General features: G+C 35.4%; 1 long non-coding RNA gene across 1 annotated transcript; it reads right to left on the reverse strand.

Annotated features, from left to right (window-relative positions):
• Positions 1 to 4,758: 4,758 nt before the first annotated feature.
• LOC112027512 (uncharacterized) lies at positions 4,759 to 7,089 on the reverse strand. The gene is made up of 3 exons (XR_010630064.1): positions 6,912 to 7,089; positions 5,911 to 5,977; positions 4,759 to 5,086 (listed from the first exon to the last, which is right to left on the reverse strand). It is a non-coding gene; the product is annotated as an uncharacterized LOC112027512 (long non-coding RNA).
• Positions 7,090 to 8,336: the final 1,247 nt, after the last annotated feature.

The following is an 8,336-nucleotide window of genomic DNA, read 5'->3' on the forward strand; positions in this document are numbered from 1 at the left end:
CCTCCCAGGTTGCCTCTTCTGTAGAGTGATTTCTCCACAACACCTTGACTATAGGAATTGTCTTGGTGCGAAGAACTTGCTCCTTACGATCTAAAATCTTAATTGGGATCTCTTCATATGACAAGTTCTCTTGGATTTGAAGTGGTTCATACTCTATCACATGCTTTGAATCAGGAATATATTTTCTGAGATTAGAGATATGAAATACATTGTGTATCTTGGATAATGCAGGAGGTAAAGCAACTCGATATGCAGCTGATCCAATCTTTTCTAATATCTCAAATGGTCCGACAAATCTAGGACTTAGCTTATTTGTCTTCCCAAATCTCATCACTCCTTTCATTGGTGAAACTTTGATAAATACATGATCTCCCACATCAAATTCAATGTCTCGTCGTTTCTTATCAGCATGGCTTTTCTGCCTACTCTGAGTAGCCTTTATTCGTTCTCGAATCAACCGGATTTTATCAACTGTAATCTGCACAATCTCAGGTCCTATCAACTTCCTTTCTCCAACTTCATCCCAACAGATTGGTGACCGACATCGTCGTCCATATAAAGACTCAAAAGGAGCCATCCCAATGCTAGAATGATAGCTATTGTTGTAGGCAAACTCAATTAATGATAAATGATCATCCCATCTGCCTCCTAAATCCAAAACACAAGCCCGCAACATGTCTTCAAAGGTCTGAATAGTACGTTCAGATTGTCCATCTGTCTGAGGATGGTAAGCTGTGCTGAATGTCAGTTTAGTACCCAAAGCTGTCTGTAAGCTCTCCCAAAAATGTGAAGTAAACTTAGGATCTCTATCAGACACAATAGATGAAGGAACCCCATGTAACCTCACAATTTCTTGTATATATAACTTAGCAAGCTTATTTAAAGGATAGTTAACCTTCACACGAAGAAAATGAGCTGACTTGGTTACTCGATCTACAATCACCCAAACTGAATCATAACCTTGAAATGATTTTGGAAGTCCCACAACAAAATCCATAGAAATATGCTCCCACTTCCACTCAGGGATAGGGAGGGGCTGTAATAGTCCTCCAGGTCGTTGATGTTCAGCCTTTATTTGTTGACAAGTCAAGCAACGACTTACAAATTCAGCAATATCTTTCTTCATACCACTCCACCAGAAATTTCCTTTCAAATCATGATACATTTTGGTACTACCCGGATGTACGGTATAGGGAGTGCAATGAGCTTCTTCCATAATCTGTCTTTTCAACTCATCATCTGCTGGAACACACAATCTAGAACCGTGCATTAAAACACCATCCTTGCTAATGAGAAAACCAGGTATACTACCATTAGATGCTTTATCACGGATCTTTGCTAATTTTGGATCATTAAATTGAGAGGCCCTAATTTTCTCCGATAAGGTAGGTTTCACAACTAGAGTGGAAAAACATGTACTTGAACCCCTGATTATAAACTCAATCCCCATCCGTTGTAAATCTGCCAAAATTTCTTTCTGAGTAGTTAGCATGCACGCTAATTGTCCTGAAGACTTTCTACTCAAAGCATCTGCCACCACATTTGCTTTGCCGGGATGATATTCAATGGAGCAATCATAGTCATTTATCAACTCCAGCCATCTTCTTTGCCTAAGATTCAACTCTTTTTGTGTAAACAAATATTTGAGACTCTTGTGATCGGTGTATATCATACAAGGTTCACCATACAAATGATGTCTCCAAATTTTAAGAGCAAAGACCACTGCTGCTAATTCCAAGTCATGAGTAGGATAATTTTGCTCATATGACTTTAGTTGTCTAGAGGCATAAGCTATGACTTTCCCTTGTTGCATGAGAACACATCCCAAACCTTTCTTAGAAGCATCACTGTATATCACAAAACCTCCTGAACCTGAAGGTAAAGTAAGCACTGGAGCTGTAACTAGTCTTTGTTTTAACTCCTTAAAACTGTGCTCACATTTATCAGTCCATTCGAACTTCACTGTTTTCCTGGTTAAATTGGTTAGAGGCCCAGAAATCTTGGAGAAACCCTCTATAAATCTCCGGTAATAACCAGCCAAGCCCAAGAAACTACGAACCTCCGAGACAGTCTTTGGTCTTTCCCAATTCACTATAGTTTCAATCTTCTTTGGATCAACAGAAATTCCATCCTTTGATATCACATGTCCTAAGAAAGAAATTTGTGCCAGCCAAAATTCACACTTCTTTAGTTTGGCATAAAGTTGCTTATCCCTTAAAGTCTGCAATACGATCCTCAAATGCTTCTCATGATCTTCCTGACTCTTAGAGTATATTAAAATATCATCAATGAATATCACCACAAACTGATTTAAGTAAGGCTGAAATACTCTATTCATTAAATCCATAAAAGCAGCTGGTGCATTTGTCAACCCAAAAGGCATCACAAGAAATTCATAATGACCATATCGGGTTCGAAAGGCAGTTTTCAGTATATCATCCTTCTTCACCTTCAATTGATGATAGCCAGAACGCAAATCAATTTTTGAGAAAACTGATGCTCCTTGTAATTGATCAAATAAATCATCTATTCGGGGAAGTGGATACTTGTTCTTCACTGTTACCTTATTCAGTTCCCGATAATCAATACAAAGTCTCAAACTCCCATCCTTCTTTTTAACAAACAGAACTGGTGCACCCCATGGCGAAACACTTGGCCTAACAAAACCCTTATCAAGTAGATCTTGTAATTGCAATTTTAACTCTCTAAGTTCAGCTGGGGCCATCCTATAAGGAGCCTTAGATATAGGACCAGTACCAGGCAAAAGTTCAATAGAGAATTCAATCTCCCTATCTGGAGGTAGGCCAGGTAACTCTTCTGGAAAAACATCAGGAAATTCCTTTACAATAGGAATATCTTCTAACTTCTCATTAGTAGCTTCAGAATTAATCATATATGCCAAAAAGCCACTACACCCCTTTTTAAGCATATTACTCGCTTGAAGAGCAGAAATTATACTCACTGGTTTAACCTTTCTATCTCCCTCAAAATAAAATTCAGATTGGCCAGGTATATGAAAGATTACACGTTTCTCAAAACATTCTACAACTGCATGGTGAGTCGACAACCAATCCATACCCAAAATGACATCAAAGTCATGCATATTTAACAATATTAAATCTGCAATTAACTCCCTACCAGCAATGTTTATAACACAACTTCGATACACCCATTGAGCACACAAAATTACACCCGAAGGAGTAGACACCCATAGTTCACAATCCAACAACTCAGGATTCATGTGTAGCATATCAGCAAAAGCAGGGGATATAAAAGAGTGTGAAGAGCCGGAATCAAATAAAACATGAGCAGCTTTAGAGCAAATATTGAGAGTACCTGATACTACATCTGGTGCCGCTTGTGCATCTTGTTTTGTGAGGGCAAAAACTCTTCCCTGGATCATAGGCCTCTTTTGTCCACTTCCAGCAGTGGAGTTCCCTTTGTTAGAATTATTTGGACAATCCCTAATAAAATGACCAGGTTTCCCACAACGAAAACATGTATTGGTGGCAGCACGGCATTCCCCAGAATGAGGTCTTCCACAATGGGCACATTTTTCTACAGCTCTTGGTGGGTACTTCTTCTTGGAGGAGTTAAGGGAAGATTTTCCTTTCCAGGGCTGATTGAACTTCACTATTTTGCCTTTATTCTGTTCTAATGCAGCTTTGATTTTTGTACCTTCTTGGAGGTCTTCTTCTACGGCTTCAGCAAGTACAACCAAAGCTTTATAGTCTTCACTGCGAGAAGTTGTCAAACGATGTCTGACTTTGAAATTCAGCCCATTAAGAAACTTCTTAACCCTTAAAGCTTCAGTAGAAACAAGATGAGGAGCAAAACGAGATAACTCTGTAAACTTTGCTTCATATTGAGCAACCCCCATACTCCCTTGGACAAGTTCATCGAAATTTTTAGCTTGTTTATCTCTGAAGCGTTCTGTAAAATATTTCTCATAAAATTTCTTCACAAACTCTTCCCAACTAATCTTGGCATTATCACCTCTTCCTTCTAATAGAAGTCTCTCTGCTGACTTCCACCATATTTCAGCAGGACCTTCAAACATGTATGTAGCATAATTCACCTTCTGAGAATCTGTGCATCCAAGGAATTTGAAAATCTTTTCCATCTTAAAAACCCAACTTTCTGCTTCTAATGGATTTGTAGTGCCACTAAAAGAAGGAGGCCTTTGCTTTAGAAAAGCCTCTTGGGTAGAACCTTGACTAACTCTAGTTGGAGGATGGATATTAGCTGCCCTTTGGGCAATCTCCTCCAACACTTGGTTGCACACGTTACTTATATCTGAAGCTTGCATCCTATTAAGAAACGATGTCATACATGCTAGGATACCATTTTTCTTTATTATTAACATATTCATAATATGAATGTTATAACATAAACTCAACATGTATGTGATGTAGATTAGACATGCAATTATTCAAACATAGAGCACAACAAAATTCACAAAACAAAAATTCAAATGTCTCCGAAGAGATATGCATTTACTAATCTACCCAAACTACCCCTTTCTGACTTCCAAAAACACTTACATCTATCTAGAAGTCTATAAAATCATAACCTATGCTCTGATACCACAACTGTCACAACCCAAACCTGTACTTCAGGATTTAGAACATGACCGGCATGTTAATATCAAGTTTACCTCAATACTAACACGAACCAACCTGATCTGAAAGTGCTTATCAAGAATTTGTTTCTTGAATTCCTGCTTATATTCTTACATAAAACCAAAATATATAAAAATGATGAAAACCTGAAAGTTCATTTCCTTTGAAACTTGGAAAGATTACCACTTGGCTAAAAACGTCAGGTATTCCATGTAAGTATAACATAGCTAAACGTTAACCAAACTCTTATTACAAACCTAACCCCAAAGACATACAACTGGGGTTTAAAACAACTAAGATACCGAATTACATCTGTGCTCGAGAATCAAGTACATCTTGATTCTTCCTATACAACAAAAGAGCTAAACCACTACACAACAAAAACGCTACATTCTGACAAACGAGAAAACACAGAATCCTTGCCACCTCTAATACTCTCGCTGCTTCCAGGAAGAACCTGTGCACTGAAATATAAAAGGGTGAGCTGCGAAGCCCAGTAAGGTTTTTAAGCTCCATGGGCCCTTGATAAGAATGCATGTAAATTACATACTTTATGGATATGCCAACTTTGATAAAATAGTCTTCATTTTGTTCTTATTGTTCTCAAAATAATTTACGAGCTTTTAGATGAACGTACTTCATTTTCCTTTCGTATAANTAATGCATTTAAATAAAATCATTCTCTCATGATCAATCACATAATATAGCTATTAATGACATATTGGTTATTCCATATCTGATAAGTCTGTACAGAGAAGGCCTCATCACATTTGGTTGCCCTTGTGTGTATGATATTGTCCTCTTTGAGAGGCCTGATGGCACATCTCCTCAAGGTTTTATTCCTCCCCGCCGTCCGTACACATTGGGGAGAAGGCCTTATTCAGATTAGAGTTACGGGCAACCCCATTTCCTCTACTTTAAATGGCCAAACAGATAACATTTTCCATGGAAAGCCAATAATTAACCCCTACTGGCAGAGTTCAGAACATAACAATGGAATAACCTGAACACTATATTTCCATACTTATACATTACACTAAAATTTCTTATTTTGCATAATACTCCATAATAATAGCATATCCATTTCATTTTTAAATATTATGTTCGTGATATAAATAATGGCATCAATATGCTAAAATTTTCATGTATATAAGCTTGCACAACTCACGAACATATATTTTACTTAAACCAAGCTTATATGTAATATCTTTAATTAAAAAGTTTTAATGCATAATACTTTTGAAATAATCTTTATACTTATCAAAAGCACATATCTCAAATCCCTTACCTGAAAGCCGAAGACGCGAGAGATTGTACAAGAGGAGCTCAAGTGTCCGTGTTCTCGTTCTCGTCACCTAAAAGAGAAACCAAAACTTATTATGGACAACCTCTTCCTAAACATTTAAACTTATACCCCAATCATATCCTAACTCTCAAACTTAAGAAAATCTTAATTCCCATCACAATAAGTTCCGCAAAGCATATGATACAATCATCAAACATATTATGCATCCAAACCATAGAGAAACCAAGGCATAAAATTTATATATGATTCAAACATACCAAAGAATGAGCATATAAAATTATAGCTCAAAACATTCAACCTAGCTTCAAAATTAAATCCACAAAGTCAGAGTTATACTACCCTGTTTACTGGTCATTTCAGCAGCAAAAGCCCCATTTGTAAAATACGAATGGGCCGCTAAAACACATCCAAAAGTCATGAAATTTTATCCAACTACTCCCCTGTATGTCCAGTATATACCATAAAAATTTCGGATTCAAAGCATAAAACTATGATTTATTAAAAATCATACAAGACAACGTGTTCAAATCTGTCCTGGCAGAAACTCATGCAACTTAAAAATTAAACCATTATTTTTCTACTCATCCAATTGCTGTGAGACCACTTCCATAACAACCATATATGTCTTAGAGTTCATAAAAACTACTCCTAGCATCCTAATTCACAGAAAATGATTTAATACAGAATTTTATTTATGTAAACATCGAATCTGTCACAGTGACAGCTTCAGCACATATTCTTTCTAAAATCATCAACAAATAGCATTTGACCTTAATTTCATCTGGGTATTTTTATACCTATACAATACTTATTAAAATACCCTAATAAGCATCCAATAGACCATAACACCATCACTCTTTCAACTTACAAAATCAGAATCACAAGTTCAGCCTAAAAATCAGAATAGAGGATAAAGAATGAAAATAAACAAACAATCATATTATTCCAAGTACACAAAATCAAATGAGGTTTAATTTACTTACCTTCACACTTTGAAGATGAAATCTTAGTTTTTAGGCTCTTGAGTTTCTTCTTTAGAGTGAGATTTCTATGATTTTTGGTGAGAAAGAGAGAGAGGTTTGGCCGTGTAGGAGCAAAAGGAAAAGAACAAAAAGAACAAGGAAAGATGAACTAGGAGCTGTTCTGGAGCAGCAAAAGAAGGATAAGAACATTGACTTTGGGGTGGAATACGTGTGATGCTAAGAAGAAAAATATCACACCCACCTTTTTCCAACTTTTGGTAATTATAATATTCACCCCTTATAAGCATATATATCTAGAAAGTCCCACACAATAATATAACTTTTCATATATATCCCTACCTTTATAACTTCTTTCTACAACATTAAAAAAAATAGCATGAATCTTCTATAATATCACAAAATCAAAGTTTCATGCACTTAAAAGTAATTAAGATAACAACATGCATATAAACTCATAAGTTAATTATGTAATTAGGTTGGGGTGTTACACTTGCTACCAGTTTGTACCAAGAAATAAGAATCAGTTACAACTCAAAGAAATAAGGAGCACGTCTAAGCAGTTTGTCCAATCAAGAAAAAGTAAACCTTGAGGTCATGGAATCTCTATCACAGATCCACAATGTTGCTAAAACAATGAGATTTTTTTTTTCTTTTTTGTTTTTTGATAGGAATCGATGAGATTTGAGTTTAAGTTTGTTCTAAGATTGATGATGTTGGTAAAAGTAGGAGTTGATTGAGATATTATTAGTCGTAACAGGATGTTTTTGTTGATATGTTATTAGGTATATTAAGATGTATTGATTTTACAATGAGTTTAAGTAAAAATCTGATATGACATATCTTTATTAGTTGGTGTAAATCAAAGAGTTTACAACCCATCCTTATTGAATTTAATCTCTTAAAGTAAATTCATAGATACGTTTTGAATTGAGTTCCACAATTACTAAGTACTAACCCTTGTATTTGATTTGTTATTAGAACCAACACAAAAAATAAATATTAGTATATAAATAAATAGTAATGCTACAACTACAAACTATTTTACAATATTTTTACAAATTGGTTTCTCAAAAAAAAAATTACAAATTGTTGTTGTGGTCAACTTCTTATTAGTTTTCATCTATGTTCACCACTAACATCATTTGTTCATTTATTAATAATCACTCACCACATCAACAGTTTACAAAAAATTTTATAAAAAAGTTTATATCTTTAACATTATATATAAATAAAGGATGAGTTTAATAAAAATATAACCCAATGAAAAGATATTTACTATTATAATTGTAAGGACACATTTTACAGCCTAAGCCCAAAAGATAAGGGATGTTAGCCCAATGATCCCAGTACAATACATTTGTAGAGAGTGGGTCAAAGAACTAGGCCCTAGTTAATTAGACAACGTTTAACATTGATTTAGGAGAT

Source organism: Quercus suber, unplaced genomic scaffold, assembly GCF_002906115.3.
Source record: "Quercus suber isolate HL8 unplaced genomic scaffold, Cork oak 2.0 scaffold_131, whole genome shotgun sequence".
In the NCBI taxonomy this organism is placed as follows: domain Eukaryota; kingdom Viridiplantae; phylum Streptophyta; class Magnoliopsida; order Fagales; family Fagaceae; genus Quercus; species Quercus suber.